Raw genomic sequence first — 19,710 nt, 5'->3', positions numbered from 1 at the left:
AAAGTTTCTGTAGTTCTGCATTCTACACTGTTGGTTTCTTATTTGAAATTATTTTCATTTTATTTGAACATTGTCCTTTAATGATAGATTTGATTAGTGTATCAAAGGTAGTACAAGGATAAACAGAGAATAGTATTTTATTCACTAAATATTGCTACCTTTATAATCTGTATTAGGTTGACATGAACTTCATGATTAGAGTTAAAACCAGTTTCCATTTTTAAAGGATCTTTCTTTTGGCTACTGAATTTTGACTGTTAGTTAGTTTTAGCAATTTAAAAATATCCAATTAATTACCATCTGTTTTAAATTTTTTCTTTAAGGAGTCCATTATCATTGTTGTTTGGTCTTATCCCTCTTCTAGTTTCTGTAGTCCTTTCTCTGTTTTTTTAACAGTTGTATTGGGAAATGCCTAGGTGTAGTTTCTCCCACCCCACCCACTTTTTCTCTTGCAGTTATGTTGCTTGGGACCATTAAACACTTCTTGAATTTTCAAGTCTTTTTCTAAATGTTGATTTTACCTCATTCTCTCTTCTGATTATAATAATGCATATTAGAATTTGATTTCCCCTGCCTCCTACATTCTGGATTTACTTCTTCTGGATATTTTCTTCTGACCTGTGTTAAAAGCTCTAGGATTTTTTTCACTTCCCAAATCTGCTGCTAAAATCATTCATTGAGTTTAGGATTTTAAAAAATTCAGGGTTTAAAATATTATTTTAGTTGTAGATGGAAACAATATTTTATTTTTTATAGGATTTTTTTAAGAGAGAGAGAAAGAGAATTTTAATATTTATTTTTTAGTTTTTGGCAGACACAACATCTTTGTTTGCATGGGGTGCTGAGGATTGAACCTGGGCTGCACGCATGACAGGCAAGCACACTACTGCTTGAGCCACATCCCCAGCCCAACACAATATTTTATTTATTTTATGTGGTGTTGAGGACTGATCCCAGTGCCCCACACATGTGGGGCCTGTGCTTCACCACTGAGCCACAACCCCAGTCCTATTTCAGTACTACAGCTCAAACCCAGGACCTTGAGCCATGTGCTCTACTATTGAGCTACCTCCCCAGACTCCTTGCTTTTTCTCATAAGGGACTAGGGTCTTACTGCTTTCCAAGCTATCTTTAATCTCATAATTCTGCCTCTGCCTCCTGAGTATCTTCGACTGTAGGTAGGTCACCACACCCAACTATTTCTTGGTTTTATAGTTTCTAATCCTTTGACAAAATTCATAATCTTTTTTTTTCCTCTTTTGTGGTGCTGGGGTTTGAACCCAGAGCCTTGTGCATGTAAGGCAGCACTCTACCAACTAAACTATATTCCCAGCCCTGAAATTCATAATCTTGACTTTACTTTTTTGACTATATAAAGAACAGTGATTTTAAAACATGTGGGGATAACCCCATTAGCTGGTTTCCTTTTCTGTGGGATTTTTTCTCACAGAATTTTGTCTGATGCAGTGCCTGGTCAGTTTTGATTGGCCAACATTGTTGTGATAATTATAGATGAAATTTGAGGACTAAGACGAAGTTATCTTCTTATAGAAAAGGGTTGAGATTACTTGAGTAAGATTGTCACTTTAAACTTAGTCAGCAATTAAGATAATTAAAAAATGACTTGTCTTTTCAATGTTTTAGTATTTTTCCTTTTGGATTTTTTTGCCTGTTCATCACTTAAGTGTGCAGTACTTTCTAATCTAAACTCAAAGGCTAGGGCTTTTATTAAGGGTCCCTTTATTGGTAGCCTCATTTTTCCTCTAAGCCCAGGAATTTAATGAAGGCTTGGTTCAGACTCATATCTTTGTGTTATCTTCAATAGGAGAAAAGTACCTTAAAGTGCCAGCCTTACTTGTAATTCTGAGATTCCTTTTTCTAATGGATCTTGGCCACATACATATATCTTCACTGACTTTTTAGCTTGGATCCCTTCAAACACAATTTTATATTCTTATAAAGATGTTTTGATTGTTCTTAGTGATCTCAGACTAACTCTTTGATAATTGGAAACAAAATTCTCTCTGTCCTTTAAGATTCAGTTTTCTCCATATTCCTTCTTAAGCCAGTGGGGAAAATTATTATATTCCTTTAGGCATCATTTATACCTGAAACAGTGAGCTCTTTTATTCTTTAGCATCTTACAAGGTAACTAGTATATTATAGCCACTCATAAAATACTTGCTGAAGAATTAAATGAGAAGCTATATAAGAATATATTATGCCTTTTTCTATTTGGTATCAGTAATCCTTTTTTACTGTAGTTCTTCTGATTTATGGAAAATTAAGTTTCAAGTTAATTATCTTTTGAATTGGAACTATGGCTAAAGTAGTACAAAGATAGCAGAAAGTAGTATTTTTTAAATCATTAATTGTGGCTACCTTTGTGTCAGTAGATGAACATCTTGAGTTTCATGATCAGAGTTAAAACTTGTCAGTAGATAATACTCTGATAGTGGGTCAGTTTGGCTTCTTTTTCTGGTTGATAGACATTACCAAAACTCAGATTTTTCTTTTTGCTTAATTTACAATTCTTTTGAAATAGATATCTAAAGTGTGAAAAAAGTTCTGTGGTTAATTGCATAGCTAAAAGACATATTCTAGAAGATTTTTTCTTTGACTGACTATATGGTACCAGTCTTGGATTGAGAAAAGAGTTCCTCCATGACAAAGATATACTTAGTGTCCTCCCCATGGCAGAAACGAGAAAAGAATTATCCCCTGCTTTATCCTAATATGTTTAATTATGTTAGGTTGATCAGTCTTGATCTTCCACATTGAAGTAAAGTGAGTTTTTATTATCTTACACACAGGAGACTTGGCCTTGGGGCACATGTTGTTTTCACATTTATTTTATTTACTGGTAAGTAGAGAATTAAGAGGAGGAGAAGTTAGAAAATGTAAGTGATTTGCCAGAGTTTGATTTATGAAATTGCAGGTTTGAATTCCTATTTTATGTGCATAAGCATTTTATATAATTGTGGGAAGTGATATTCACAAAGAGAAACTTTTGATTTGATAACTGGCTTTATTTTAGGAAACGGAGTCAAGAAGAATGTGAGAGACTAGAAAAAGAGCAGCAGCTGTCAGCTGCAGGTGAAAAGGTGGTTTCTGCTGTACAGGAAGTTAAAAATTACAAGTGAGTTCAGTTTCTAAAGGAGGGTGTCAATGTCTAATGAATTAGTGTTAGCTTTCTTTTTAATCTTTTTTTTACATTATGTAGATAGAAGAAAATAGCATGAAAGTATAAATAACGAGAGGATATGAACACATTCAATTCACACAGGAGAAAAAATAAATTTCAACTTAACAAATGAAAAATGTTAACAAAAATTTACTTGTACCCAATGGGCAAGACCATAGGGAACCTGGTCAATGCAAACAGTTCTGGGGGTTTTGTATGTTGTAGTAATTCTTTAAGAAATCAGTTTGCTGTGTGTTATATCAAGACCCACAAAAGTGTGGCATTTGATAGACCTTGGAAATCTTCTATGGATATAATTTGAAAAAAAGAAAAAAAGTTTTAAGGAGGAAGATATTTACAGCAGAATTACTTGAGAACACACTGATGAACAGTTAAGGAAATTATAATTTATCAATTCAGAATCTCTAGCAATTAAATGATAAAGAAGTTATTAGTATTAGGTTTTTATTTTATTTATTTATTTTTGGTGCTTTACTACTAAGCTACATCCTTAGACCTTTTTTTTTTTTACTTCGAGACAGGGTCTCAGTTGCATATGTTCCCACTTAATTGCTGAGACTGACCTCGAACTTGTGATCCTCCTGCCTCAGCTTCCCAATCATTGGGACTACTGGCATGTGGCATTGCACCAGGCCTGTAGTATTAGTTTTGATCACACTGGATTCATATAACTATAGAAATGTTTTTCTTATGTATGATAAAAGTCTTTAAAAGTATAGCTGATGGAATAAAGGGAAAATGGTCAGAATGTTTCAAATTTTATTCAATTGTTGTAATTCTTAGGCGGAGAATTGAAGAGATGGAAGAAAAATTACAGAAAACCGAGCGCTCATTTAAAAACCAGGTAGTAATTAATACTGTCCTGTAGTTGCAGAATTCTTTGATATCTAATACAGACAATTATAGGCTATTATAATGAATCCCTAAAAACATTTTTTTTAATATGTTGTCTTTTTCAGATTGCTGTGCATGAGGAGAAAGCTCATGATAATTGGGTAAGATTTTTTCCCCTTTTCTTTATTTTTTGCATAGCCTACCACAACTGAATTTGAATATTTTCTCTTTAATAGCTCAAAGCTCGTTCTGCAGAAAGAGCTATACCTGAAGAGAAAAGGGAAGCTGCTAATTTGAGACAGAAGTATGTGATTTTTGGTATCTTACAGTATGTTTTATAGTGTTTTAAGGTTATGCTAGATATTATCTATGATTGCTGTTTCATAATTCAGCCCATTCTTTCTCAATATTCAAGACTACTAGAAATGACCCAAAAGATGGCAATGTGGCAAGATGAACCTGTGATTGTAAAACCAATGCCTGGGAGACCAAATTTACAAAATCCTCCTCGGAGAGGTAGGGGGCACTTTGTAAAAGGAGCTATTATATTTCTTGGTGCAGAATGTATGTAAATTACTTTATATTTCTGTGTATAATGGTTATGAAATAATCTGAATGATTTGCTAAAGCGGGAGGTGTGGGGGTTGGTGTCAGGGAGAAGGCTGCCTTATAGTAGTAACACGGCATTGTTGTCTTTAGGTCCACTGAGCCATAATGGCTCTTTTGATCCATCCCCCGAGAGTGGTGGAGAATGTTCCCCTCAACTGACAGCAGAGCCAGCTGGGAGACCTCCTTCTGCTACTCTTAATCAAAGAGATATGCCTAGAAATGGATTTGGTGAGCATTCACATGTTGCTTTATAGTAAACTGCTTCAAGGTTTTGTTTTTTTTCCCTTTTGAATATTCTAATAAAAACATAGAATTTGGGCCTGTACAATATATAGAAGATAATTTCTTACTTTATCCTAGTGAATGTTTTCTGTAAAATCTGTTCTAGAATAGAAAACATTTTTTTTTCCTGGAGGTCCCTGTATTGTTTTTTTCTTTTAAATTTTACACTGGGAAGTGTAAACCTTTATCTTTAAATTAAATCTCTATGGTGTTCCTTTTCCAAATATTATAAAAGTAGCCTTAAACTTTATGTAGCATACATATTTCCAATATGAAATGCTGAGTCTTATTTCCAAATCTAAATAGGACTGTAGTCTTGGTAAGATTGGAAGTCAGGTTATACAGACTAAAGAAAAGCCAACCTACACATACTTCAAGTCTATAGCTTAAAGTTTAGGACCAGTACATTTGCTGTTCTAACAACCCAAGGCAGTTCTTTATTTTACTTAAGTCTCTTCATAAATTGTGATTTACGTATTGGGCAACCCATTTTTTTTAAATATTTTTAATTGTAGATGGTGTGGTGCTGAGAATCAAACCCAGTGCCTCACACATGCTAGGCAAACACTCTACAACTGAGCTATGACCCCAACCCCTGGGCAACCCATTTTTAATGTTGCTTTCTAGTTATTGTTGAACCCTGACCTATCCACCAGTGGTTTATTTCTTCTGAAAAATACATACAAGGGCTCTGATCTTTCTTTCCCAAAGGTCAATGGATGGACCTTTACCTTGTACTCAATGGTCTTCTGAGGCATCTGGGAAATCCATTGCCTCTGGTAAAGAGACCAAGTAATTTCAAAGAATCTGTAATTGTGGATGCAGGATTTTTATTCTCTTCATGTTAGAATGAGTTTGAATCCATTCTTTGATCTCTAACAGACCCAGGATGTGGTCCAGCTCACATGAACAGCAGCTCCAGAAGTTCTTCTCCAGCTAAGGTGACGGATGAGGGCAAGGTAAGTTCTGTAGTTACTGTGAATCACGTAGTCGTGCAGGAACATGTTGCTTTCCTACAGTACTTGCTCTTTGCTTTATCCTTCTTTGTGTTCTAGTTGTACTATCCCATTTGTTTTTTAAAAAGCAAACTGTTCCCCAAGAACCTGAGACCCCCTCAGTTTCTACCATTACTTCTTTGACTGAGCATCCAGTTGGAGTAAGTACTTAGAGGTTGAGAACTGAATTGGGTTTTATTCTGTGCATTTCTGGGAAGGATATTCAGAGCATGACACTGATCTTGTTTGCTTTAAACTGCGTGCAATATTGAGCTTACTTTTCTCCTTAACTTGGAAATGTGGCTTAAGTGTGTACAACTATAATGAACTATAGAATGTGAAAAGTTATCACTCTAACTTTATATGGTGTTTTGTGCTGAATGTTCTAAGGCAAAGTAAATTCATTAAAAATTATATAATTCATCATTTTTATTTTTGTTTGGAAGAATGCTATTTAAGAATTCCTCCATTTGTGCAAACCCTATTTTGAGTGATTTGAATTAGATTGGTATCAGATTTTCTGAAAATGAAATACTATTTCAGTGCAACAATGATAATCTGAAATGACCTCTTGAGCCAGTCCCAAGCAATGGTCTCATTTGTTCACATAAGTGCATTCTCTGGTAACTGTGTTGCTATTATATCTGGTAGGTCTTCTGCAGCTCTATAATAAAATAAATTTTTAATTGTTTAGTTTCAAACCCACTACTCATAGGAAATGATAAATCAATATCTCAAATGGTGTACAGTAAATGAAAGTAAATATTAAAGCCTTGTCTTCCTAATTTGTGTATATAGCATTGTGTTGGAAAATACTTCTCAAGTTACAGTGTATACATATTCCAGGAATATACATCTCTGGAGCAATCTAAGGGCAGCTTAGATAAGACCCCCCAAACCCCTTTGTAGTAGAAGATTTAAAAGAGAGCAAAGACCCGTTGTTAGAGAGGAATAGAGGTGGGAAAAGCATGGCTTGGAGGCAAACCTGGGATTGAGATCCTTTAATATGCAGTGTGGCCTTCAACAAATTACGATAATCCATTTGCTTTTGTTCCTTCTTATTTAAAACAAGACAGTCTACTTAAAGATCTCAGAGGTTGAATAATATATGAAAGACTTACTGAAGATACTCTGAATAGTAGCTATTATTACATGGGTAGAGAATGGATTTTTCATTTTATTCTGTTCATTCTTAATATGGAAGAAATTAGCTATTGTGATGAAAGGGAAGTGATGGGGAGGGGGGGGACTCCCTTTGAAATAGGTTGTAGTGAATACAGCATGACATACTGGTCAGAAATCACCTCTGTTAATAACCTCTGCCAGTCCTCTTGCCTTTCCCTTTCCTGTGCAGATATAATCAGTAACAAACTGCTTCCTCTTGTGGAATTCTTCTAACTTCTGTAAGCTGTCAGTGGGAATACACAGGAGGGGTGGGTAGAGTTTTGTTGCACTGATGGTGTTCTCTGGACAGGTACCTGTTTTGGGTTTTAGCTTTTATCGGTGTTGGTACTTTGTCTTAATACATAGGAATTTTAAAACTTTTAACTGCTTTCAAATCTTAAATTGCAGGTTAATATGGCTATGAAAGGGCCCCCTCCTTTCTCAGGGGTACCCTTCATGGGCCCCCCTAAGGAACCCCCGATGGGACGACCTCCACCACCTCCCTTTTGGTATGGACCGCCATTTCAGCTCGGTGGGCCTTTTGTGCCTCGGCCAATTCCTCCACCATTTGGTATGATGATATGAACAGTAGTGATTGACTTATAAATCACATTCATCTTTCATTTCTATTGCTTGCTAAAACAGTTGGTTGCTATCTCAGGTCTTAACAATGAAAGGATACAGCTGAGTACATTTTAACTTTTCCTCCAGTTCTCTTGGATATATGGGACACTACATAATCTTATACTGAGATAGGCAATAGCTATCTCATAGACAAGGATAAGGGGCTATATAGAGAAAAGCCAGAAATATTACTTCTGCAGATGTTTGTTGAAAATATGTTGATATGCACTGCAATAGATGGAAAGGTAGATGAGACACATGCCATAACTTAAAATTTTGTCACAGATATGAAAATCCTATAACATAAAGTTTGTAATCACCCATAATGGAAGCATAAGCAGTAGGTTATAGAATATAGAAAAGGAAAAGTCAAACCCTCCTTACCTTGAGAAAAGTCAGAGGGAAGTGTTAAAGAGGAGGATTTAACAGTGACCTAATGAATGTTGCTGATTTAATTAGGTGGCTGTGGAAGGCCTTTTCCAGGAGGGCATGCACCTTGATTCTGATGGCATGTGTAAAGTCCATGCTGAAATACTTCATGAATTTTTAATGGATACAGTAATAAATAGTGGGATTTCCTTTTATCAAAATTTCTTTGATGTAGTAAAGTTCTTATTTCATAATCTATCATCTTGTCATGGTAATATAGTACTTCCAAATATAAATGGAGCTCTTGTGAGATAGAAATAATTCTTCAATTATATAGTAGGGAAAGAAAAAAGATAAGCCTGGAGCTAGGTAGAGCCATGTTTAAATCCTTAATATGTTGCTTCATGGCTGGTTGGCCAGGCTATAACCTAAACTTGTTCCATTTTAGTTTGCCTCATCTGGCAAGTCAGGATGTTCACCAGTTGATGTTCTAGGCTTGGGAGAAATTAAAGACTATATTAACATACTTGAAATCACCCAAGTTCAGAAATTTCTGGGTATTTACATAACTTCCTTTTTATTTTCCAGGTCCTTGTATGCGTCCACCAATAGGCTTCAGAGAATATGCACCAGGTGTTCCACCTGGACAATGGGATTTGCCTTTTGACCCTCGTGATTTTTTTCCAGGACCTGCATCATTTAGACCTTTAGGCTCATTTGGCCCAAGAGAGTACTTCATTCCTGGTGCCCCATTACCACCTCCAACTCATGGTCCCCAAGACTATGGGCCACCACCTGCTGCAAAAGACTTAATGTCTTCAGGTTTTAAAGATGAACCTCCATCTACACCCGATTCTCAGAGTAGTGAGGGCTGTTCACAGGCCTTAAAACAGGGCCCATAAAATTAACCTCTGACACTTAGTCAGAAAGTGGACTATGAACTATTCATTGTGTTGAAGGATTATTGGCTTCAAAATATAAAAGTTTATTTTAAATGGTTTATGTTTTTAGAATGAAGCTGCCTTGGCACAGTATACATTTGGAGCCAAAATATTTTCCCCCTAAATATCCCCCACTTAAACTAGAGTATCCTTCCAACTTTAAAATGTGCAATAAGGAATACCTTTGTTTTAGTTAATGTAGCATATACAATTGCTAAATGATTTAGAATGTCATAATTATGGACATTTTCTGTGGAAATGCTTTAAGAACATGTATTTCCATTATCCTATTTTTAGTGTATTCCAGCTGATAACAGAGAAATAGTGTTTTATAAGCTTGATTTTTCTCTTTAAATATCTGGTCGCAGAGACTGTTACGCTAAAAATGTTTACTCAAAGATCATAAACTTTATTTTCCTTCTTGCTGAAGTTCTTTGTTGTAATAGTTCATAAAAATTGTTTATTAATATTTCCCAAGTGTCTGTTGATTCATTGGATCATCATGAGACTTTGTGCCATTGGGGAAGCATGTAAACTCACTCTCAGAACTAAAGATGGTGACTTGGCAGCATATTTCCTGTTGCTCACTGTTAAGGAGGCTGGACCTTGGTCAACTGTGGATTTATACAGAGGAATTTCTTTTACTTATGAGAAGTCTTGTGGCTCTATTTTTGTAGCACATTCATGTACTTTTTTCTAACCACTGTCCATGTGAGAATGGTTTTCTGAGAATGAGTTTACATTAGTAGCAAGAGTTGTTTGACCTGAAGTTCTACTGCTTTTACCATTATTGCATTATAACAGTAAAATATAGGGTGGTATGTTGTGTCTATAAAAAATAAGAAAATTAACCAACAATAAAAATTAATTTAAAAAAAATAATAAGGAAATTTCTTTTTAAAAAAATGTACACACACACTCTTCTCTTTCCCATACCTTGCCACTGATTTTCAAGGAATATGATAAAAAAATTAGAAAAGTATAATCCTCTGAGAAAGAATGAATGAAACTCTAAGGCTTATAATGTCTTTAATCAGCAGCTATGGGCTGAATTAAATTCTTTTTTTTTTTTTTACAGATACTCAAATATATTTTATTTAAAAATCAATTAAAGCAAGTCCTGAATCTGTAACTACTGTCTTTAAAACAATGTTCCTAAGAACTAGCTCTCCAGAGCTGTAATTTTAATTACAGCAATTTTAACAGTACATTTTAAGAGGTTTAAGATTTAAATAAAATTATAAAAGCCTGGTACTTTTGTTTACTGCTAGACCATATTCTTCCATTCTTTAAAGTTCTAGAAAGTAATTGGATTGTTGGAACCTAGAACATATCATTGTTCTTTTTATGTCCCCTAAGTATTCTCAAAATAGGGGCAAAAGCTTCAGTGTGAAACAAAATCTCTGTGAAACAAAATCTCTAAACTACTGAAGATGACTCGGAATCAAAAAGAATTTGAGTCCGTTAGGAAGAATTCAATCTACACAGCCTCCATTTAATATCAGAAGCAGCAGCTGTGTGTAAGAGGAAAACCTTATAATACCTTATAGCATTTTTAGCCATGTAAAATAAAATTTATGTCACAAACACCAATTTTGAATGTATCTTTCAACCTCTACAGGACACAAGGCAATGCTGAAATTACTATAACTTCTAATTTTAAAATAGCATTTAAATAAAGGTGATGTCAGCTAGGAAGATAGATTTTCAAGGAAAGGCAGATTTATTTTTTTATTCAAAGCAACAGTAGTTTTCCCTCTAAAGCCTTTTTTGTATTTATTCTATTAGTAAGCTATAACGCATTCTATGTAGTTTATCTGAGCAGTTCTGAACCCACCCATAGTTGCCTCTCCTTACATCCATCTGATTGTACCACTTCTGTAGCAAAGCCCAAGGTAGCTGCCCATATACCGGTTGTGAGAGAATACTGTCCCTTGATTCAATTATACTTTTGTATCTCAAAAGTTTTAGAAGTCCTCTCCATCAAATTGTGTTTGAGTTTAGTTACTAAAATCATTTCATTTGTGAAGCAGTAATGTTTCAACCTGAAAGTATTACTGCTATAGTTGTAATTATTGTCCAGTGACTCATCCCCTCCCACACTAGAAAGTAAATTTAAACAACTAATTTGTGAGATACAGATTGTTTTGTGTTAATTGCTTCAAGATAAAACAACCTTTTTTGGCGGGGGAGGTTTGGTCATTCAGGTCTTAATTAAAGCTAAGCTAATGACAATGTTCAATTTAAGTTTGTTTAATGCTGATGAAAGACATTCATACAAAGCATCCTCTTTTTTTTTCATATAACCCCATTCTTTGGTGGCAGCTGGGGATGTGGCTCAGTGGTAGAGTACTTGCCTAGCACAGGCAAGGCCCTGGGTTTAATCCTCAGCATGACATAAATAAATAGAGGTTAAAAAAAGCATTCTTATGTGAAGGATGCTAAATGTTTCTTCATATAAATTATTACTTTGAGGGGCTGGGGTTGCGTGTGAGGCACTGGGTTTGATCCTCAGCACCACATATAAATATAAAGGTACTGTGTCCATCTACAACCAAAAAAAAAGAGGTTTTTTTTTTTTTAAATTATCACTTTGATATACATGTTTTATAGTCTATGAAAAAACAGAAAGAACAATGTATCAGTTTTGCTACATTTTAATAGTAGATTTTAAGGGAGCAACTTCAACATCAGTAACATCAAACAAAAAGGTACTGAGTACTCCACAGGGTACAGAGTGCTGCCAAGCACCTTGGAAAGTTTACATGACATGGAGAAGATGAGGCCCTTCTCTTGAGAAGTTTACAGTCTAGAAATTTTGACTACTCAGAGTTTCAGTTGAGTGAACATTTTATTAAGGCAAATTCTTCATTTTCTAGAACTACTGTAGACTGAACTATTTTTGCACTTGTGAAATTAACCCAATCCAGATGAAAGAAAAGACTAAATTTGGTTGAGAATTCTTTCAGGCTCATATAGTTTTATTAACATTCATCTAGTAAACAAAATTGACCTAACAGACAACTGAAAAATTAAAGACTAGATCTCTTGAAGTGCAAGGGCTAAAATAACTGTTATTCATTTTAAAAAGCAAACAGATGGTATGATTAGGGTTTACACTAGTTTAAAAATAGGCCAAATATTGCATTCCCTTCATGCATTGTTCATTTAAAATAGTGAATATTAAAATACATGGGTTCTACATGTAACCCACAAAAATCTCCTCACAAAACTTTATGTTCTGTGTATCAAATATCCACCTTGTGTACTATGAAAGTTTTATTTCTGTCTCATCATTAGGTTAAAAGTAATGTAAATGGTGAAATTATAATAATCTAATGACCTGCATATTTTCATATGAATGTCAATATATCTAAATAGGAAATAAATGGCAGTTGTATCTACCTATATTAAAAAAATAGAATATCTTTCCAGATTTTGCATACTCATCACTTTATAAAGACAAGGTATGCAGGTTTTAAGGTTTCACAATCAGTTGTCAGAAAAACAGCAGGTGTTCCTGCAGTATCTCATTAGCATCTGACTCAATTATTTTTAGATGACATGATTTAAACCCACCCAAAAATTTGTAATTATTCTGAGAGAGATGATTTTAATGTTAACCCTAGAATCATTAATGTTAACCGTAGAAACAATAGCAATGTGATGTAGAACAACTAATCAACATGACTAAAAATATGCTTACTTTCAGAAAAACAATCTGGTCATCTGGAAAAAAAATCACAGCTACAATCTGGGGGGCACTCCCATATAAGATATTGATCTGGTCAAGGCACACTATTTCTAAGTAGAACTATCAGATGAGGGTGAATTTAGGCCAGCTCTAAGGAACAGCCTATAAGACAGACCATAACTGATCCAATTTCCTTTCAAACCTATCTGGTACTATCCTACCCAATTCAATTCAAAAGTTTGAAGTTAATTCAAATCAAAAGACCATATTGGAGCAAAAGTGAGCAAATGTGTAAACTCTAGCACATTCTTATTGCTGTATTTTAAAGTTTGAAGATGAGCATACCTACTACAGCAGTATTGTTCCAGGAAGCAGGGTAGGAACAGTGGTAAATTAGGAAAAAGACTATTAATTGCACAATTAATAGAAAAGTAAAAACATGTTTCAAAATCTACAATAAACCTTGTATCCAAAGGAGTCATAACAATGAGGTTCTGGACTTTAGTTCTGTAGGAACAGTGGTAAATTAGGAAAAAGACTATTAATTGCACAATTAATAGAAAAGTAAAAACATGTTTCAAAATCTACAATAAACCTTGTATCCAAAGGAGTCATAGCAATGAGGTTCTGGACTTTAGTTCTGTGGTACAGCTTTGCAATGGACTCACTGGCCTATAGGTATGGCTCACTTCCTGCCTCCTGAAAGATGAATATGCTACCCAGAGCTATGATGGTTTCTACTGAGTGGTAAAATTCACAGAAATTCCACATTACTCATGTCAGAATCATTCCTTGTGCAAAGTTTGATGTAGATGAAGATAAAGTGGTTTCTTGGTCAATAACTGCAATTTCTTTCTTTTAAAGTCAGTGGGTTTCTTGTATCTGTAACCACAATAGAAAGATGATTGTTTAAAATACTTTGATGATTGATTTACTCCATTGTTACATTCTAGATAAGAGGGACTAAGAAGAAACATGAACTAGTAACCATTAGTACAGTATGAATCCTATATGTATATCACAGTTCTATTACAATTGGCCCAGGTTTAATCTCATTCATCTCCATGAAAGCAAAACACTTGGTGCTGGTAAACCTTTTTTTAGGCTTGTAGTGTTTGAATTCAAAGAAGATAGCTGCACCTAAGGAATTAAAACAAACCACATAAGCCAGAGACCACACATTTCTTATGTGTCACCAGAAGCCTATGATTTTACAAAGTAACATGTGTCAAATAGTCTGATGACACAACTGTTGACAACTCACTGTGGCTGTCACTCCAAGCTCTTCTACCATGTCTGAGTGACATTTCTCCATATCATTTAATTCTACAAAGTACAACAAAATTGTATAGCAAGAATGTAAGTTATGTACACAGGTAGAATCATAAACTACCAAAGAATATAAAATATTAAATACCACAAGAAAAACAGAAGTTACTTAAGTATCAGCAGTACCTATAGAAATGGTTTCAATAAGCACCTATATTACAATAGAAATTTAAAAGAGTTCCTTTGATATTTTATTTCTCTCCCTCCTGAAACCTCCATGCCCAGATTGACCTTTCCATATTCTTACAAACTAACTGCCAGTTATAGTATCTTTTTACCCAATGCATCTTATTGAAAGAAAAAAAAATAATTCCTTAACTGTTAGAAAGTAATCATTAGGTTCCTAAAAGGACTTAAGGTAATTATTAGAGAACCTGCTTCCTTAACTCTGTATTATGAGAAATACTTCCCTGTCAAATAATATTTAACCACATTATTACACAACTAGATAATGCAACTGCTAATTCTCATATTTTAAAAAAATTGTTGATTTGACTTTCTTTAAGTCAATATTCATAACTATGTGACATAAGATCTTGTTTTAAGTACACTATCAACACAAACCCAGATAAGTACTGTCCTTAAGAAGTCCTTAAGAAGTCAGTAACTGATAATTACAAACCTTTGGTTAATTTTTCAATATGCTTCTGGAGCTCAATGTCCACATTAAAATGAACATATGTATCTTCTTGAAGCCACAGGAGTATCTTGCACAGGAGTTAAATCTATGCCATTCAGATCTTGAGAAACAAATAAGTTTCTGCTTATGGGCATTCACATATACAGACGGAAAATCTAGAAACTGCAAAGGTTACAGTTCCTAAAGAGGCATGGAAAGAGCTGAGAGGAGATTCTCAGGCTAAGAGATTCCTATTTGGTGTGAGCAAGTATGTGAGAGTTGTTGAAGTTCATGGGGTATGTGGAGAGAAATGAATATAGACTGGATAGGAGACCTCATGAAGGGGACAAGGAAGCCTTTACATGGCCAAGTGGACAAAACTTGATCTTCATAGTGAAGTGGAAAAAGAACAAACATGTTTTCCTTAGGGAATAGCCCACTATATTTTTCTATGCAAAAAAAAAATCTGGAGTATATAATTTGCCACAATGGAGCTCTGCCATCAATTTCTAACTTTGATCAAGTATATGACTTATTTAGAAAAGCCTTTAAACCTAACCTTATCATAATTTCCCTGTTAAGAACCAAAAATGGATGAGAACAGCCAACAAAAACCCTTTGGTTAATGAATAATTTTTCATATATATTATCTAAATTCTGGTTATACTGTTTACAACATACCCTGAATTTACAACAACCAGATGGTATGTTATAGTTTTAATTTTCTGGGTTTTAAAATCTCAGTTTAATCAAATTCAACATGGACTCATTTAATAACTCCTCAGTGTTTATGTGTTATTCATTTATGTGTCTCAAAAAGCTCAAAAACAATTTAGTACATTTAATAATTAAAAAATATTTACATAAAAATATTTCAGTTTAACATATGCAAAGGTAACTTAACATTTACAACATCATTAAATATTTTTGTGTTTTAAGTATACTTTCTGAATGAGTATGCAGTTTTACAAATGGTCTATCAAACAATGTAAATATTTTCCAGTATACTATATATTTGATAACTGGTAACATCAGAATTTAAAAGTGTACCAGTATTAGTGCTGTGGATTATGTTCTTTAAATAAATCTCTTTCTTTGTGGTCATATTTTTCTTTTAATTAGCAGTAATGAACCCATGGATCTGACTTTATTTCTGCAATTGATAAAAGTTCCTCCATTTAATTTCAGCACCGATCTGTTCCTTTGGTGCAAAACTACAGATTAAAATAAGCCATTTGTACTAACTATAGTTATTTCTGTAAAATGGTATAATTTATTCCTTAATCACATCATCATCCCACGGGATTGCTTTCAGGGCATGGATGTTATGGATGCACCCTACTTCCCTGTCCCCTGATTTTCATCTGCCTCTGTAGGACTCACCTATGTAGATACCTCAGTAGCACAGGAAGAAGAGGGGCTGAAGCAGGAGAGATGGGAAAACAGGACATGGGGCTTTGTATAGAAAACTACACACGCATGGAAGGTGAGAAGTACTATTGTTAATCTACATCCTGAAGGCTGTAGCTGCTATTAAGAACAATGTGTGTGTTTAGTCCGCACATTAGCTGGAATCTGAAGAGCAAAAATCTATACAAACTCAAAAGCAAGTAGGAAATATATTTTGTAAGTCATTCAGAACTATGTTCTGTTACGATCTCTTCTAGGATTTTGCCTCATTATAGAATGCATTAAAGTAAGTTGTCACATATACAAGACCATCCCCTGTCAAAAACTTGGTCCCATATGAGAAAAAACATAATGCAATTTGCCAGTTATTTACCCTTTACACTAACTGTAATATAGGGATCGATGCACTGTCCAGTGTCTTTCAGACCAATTTTCTCAATCCTGATAGTGAGTAATGTCATTCCCGGTTCTGATGGCAACCTTGGTAATAAAGTACCTGGCAACAGAGAAACCTCAATAAAAGTTAGCTCCACCAATAATTCAGAGTAAATACTTTGACAAACAGAAGATATAGCCTACCTCTTAAGAACTAGCTAGGCATTATGTATTTTTATTTCCAAAATTCATGAACATCTGATTTATACTTTTTTAGAAAAATATTTAATTTTACACATAATATATCTGCATTTCCTAACCATACAATCACCTTTAAGCAGAAATAATAATTTCTATAATAATAGTGTATAGTATGTATAATAAAAGTTTGTTAAAAACATCACTTGAGGAAGCCCAATTATACATAATAGTATAATATGCTCACATAATATTTATATTCCATATGTACTTCTATATTATTCTCAGCATCTTAATATGAAGTGGTAGAACAAAGACAAGAAAAGCTTTTAAAATACTTGTTATTCTGTTCTAAAGTCTGAGACATTTAATATCAGAGTTGATCAATACATTCTTTCCTTTAGTTACTCCTAATAAAGAATAATTTACAATTTGATATTTATGTTTTAATTTAACTATATAGTCTAACTTCTATTCTTCATTCTATTTTGTATGATTTATTCTCAGAAATTAGTACTATACAGACTGCCATATAAAAGGGCCATTTGTATAACTGAACATTTTCCCCAAAACCAACTAAAATTTTTAAAACTAAAAACCCACCCAGAACAACATGACAACATTCACCCACCAAGAACATATGAAGGAAGAAATCAACTGTTCAGTATGTTCCCTTTTTTGAAACTACCAATAGAGAACAGATGCAAATAAGCTGATTTTAATCAAGTATGTATACAGAACCTCAAAATACATTTAACAAAAGATTTTGGTAGATGTTTTTCAAGTTTCTATTCATCAATGTGTTATGCTATTTTTAATGATGAGTTATTTGAAATACATGAAGCAATCAACACACTATATTTGAAAATATACATTTGATTGATGGCAAATGTGGCTTGAGGAAATTTTGGGAGGTGATGGGCATGTTCTGAACTTGTATAGTGATGACAGATGCAAAACTCTATAGAGGTGTCAAAAATCAATGAATTTTATTCTTACAGAAGGGAAATGTTATGATATACAAATTATACCTCAACAATGCTGTTAAAAATGTATTATTTTCTAATTTAAACAAATATGAAGACAATACAGACAAATGCAAGAATGGGAAGGCCTGGAGGCTGCATTCCACTGTTGCATTAACAAACCTAAATGGGCTCAGGCTGATATCATTAAATATATACATAATACCTTTTATGCATCTTCTTTGATTGACAAATGAGGGTACTTTTCGAAGAGGGGCTTGTACCTGGACATCTGGGATGAACTTCAGAGATCTAAGAAACACCTCTGAAATTTTATGAAAAATATGAATATGTATACATTTATATTTATATACATACATATTCACATGTATGTATATCATATATGAATTTTTCTGCAGAAAAGTTCATTCTATTATGTAGTACATGGCTGTATAAATATGCTACATTTTATGTACAAATTCTTGTGTTGTTAGATATTTGAATTACTTCAACTGTTTGGATATAGTTAACAAGGCTATTATAAATACTCTTCTGAACATCTTCTGGTGCCCATAAGCACCCATTTCTGAAACAGAGGAATCACTAAGTCACCTGGCATATTACCTCCATACCTACTATGTAACGACAATCCATTTCCCAAGGTGGTTGTGCCAATTTTTATTCCTAGCCCAAGTGCAGTAGTGTTCCCATTGCTCCACTTCCTCATTAGGTACTGTTTTCTCAGATTCTTCATGTTAGCCAATTTTGGTAAAAAGAGATCAATCATTTTAATTTGCATTCCTCTGAAGATTAATAAGGTTGAGCACCTTTTTGAATAAATCAAATAAATGATTTCCTCTTTTATGAAGTGTGTTCAAATATTTTGCTCGATTTTTTATTGAGATGTCTATCTTATTGAGCTGTAGGAGGTCTCTATTATTTTGCTGGACAAATGTTTTACAAATAGCTTCTTAGTAGTTTTCTTTTATATAGACTTTTTGTTGAAGTAGAGCATATACATTTTTAAATGTACAAATTGTTAGCACAGTTTGCTGAACTTTCACAAAGTGAATACACCTGTATAACTAGCATCAGATCTAGGAAAGATATGATCAGCCTCCTGGGAGTGTCCTTCCCCACACCCTATCCAATTCACTCTTCCAAAAGACAGCAACCGTTGCTAACTTCTAACACCAAATATTAGTTTTGAATGTTAAGAATGACTTTTGTCTGCCATGGTGTCTTCTGATTATGATAAATACTTACTGCTAGTAATATCAAATTTCTTAATATCTTCCTTTACAATCAGTGCTTTTTATGTTATATTTAAGAAAACTTACCCCACTCCAAAATCATAAAGGTATTATCTTGAAAGCATTTTATTGTTTTGCCATTCACACTTAATTCTATATGTCACACAGAATTATTGTCTATGGTGTATAGTAGGAGCTTTAATTTCATTCAATTTCACATAAATACTCAATTGTCTCAGCACTACTTATTAAAAAGACTGACATTTTCCACCACTGATCTGCAGTCCCACCTCAATCATAAATCATGCGGCAATCACTTTCTGAGTTTTCTGTCTTACGGAACTGTTTATCCTCTTATCACTAATACAGTATCTTAATTCTATAGCTGTATAAAAGGTCCAGGAACTGCAATAAAAATTCAGATGAGTTTCAGAAAGAGTCTATCTTTATAAATTACTTCTTCTAATTTATGAACTAGTATATATCTTTACATTTTAAAAATCATAACATTTATTTAATAGAAGTTTATTTGACCTAAAAGCCTTCAGAAATAAAGACCTACAGATCCAGGGAAAACTCCTGTTTTTATGTTTATGTTCCATGAAGAATGGATGGCCATGTAGAAATGACTGGAAAGGGGGTGTGAGCTAATGGTAAAAGGCTGCCAGGGTCCTAGCAAGCCCTGTCTGGTCAGATTCTTCTTGGCCTCTCTGTATAGCCTTCTTTCCTTCTGGACCTAAGGCAGGTCCTGTCTGGAATGAGGGTTTTTAAGAGAGGGGGGAAGGGAGGGTAAGGGGACAGGAAGGGAATAGCAGGGAGGGTGGAGGAGAGAGAGAGAGAGAGA

General features: G+C 34.1%; 2 pseudogenes; one reads left to right on the top strand and one right to left on the bottom strand.

Annotated features, from left to right (window-relative positions):
* The window catches only part of LOC143640211 (transport and Golgi organization protein 1 homolog), a 46,649-nt pseudogene extending 37,665 nt beyond the window's left edge, over positions 1-8,984 (top strand).
* Positions 8,985-13,430: 4,446 nt separating this feature from the next.
* On the bottom strand, positions 13,431-18,367 carry LOC143640210 (axin interactor, dorsalization-associated protein-like; annotated as a pseudogene).
* Between the last annotated feature and the right edge of the window lie 1,343 nt (positions 18,368-19,710).

The sequence above is a fragment of the Callospermophilus lateralis genome, unplaced genomic scaffold (assembly GCF_048772815.1).
Source record: "Callospermophilus lateralis isolate mCalLat2 unplaced genomic scaffold, mCalLat2.hap1 Scaffold_137, whole genome shotgun sequence".
Classification (NCBI taxonomy): Eukaryota; Metazoa; Chordata; class Mammalia; order Rodentia; family Sciuridae; genus Callospermophilus; species Callospermophilus lateralis.
The sequence above is the reverse complement of the archived record's forward strand: the minus strand, read 5'-3'. Positions and strand labels throughout refer to the sequence as shown.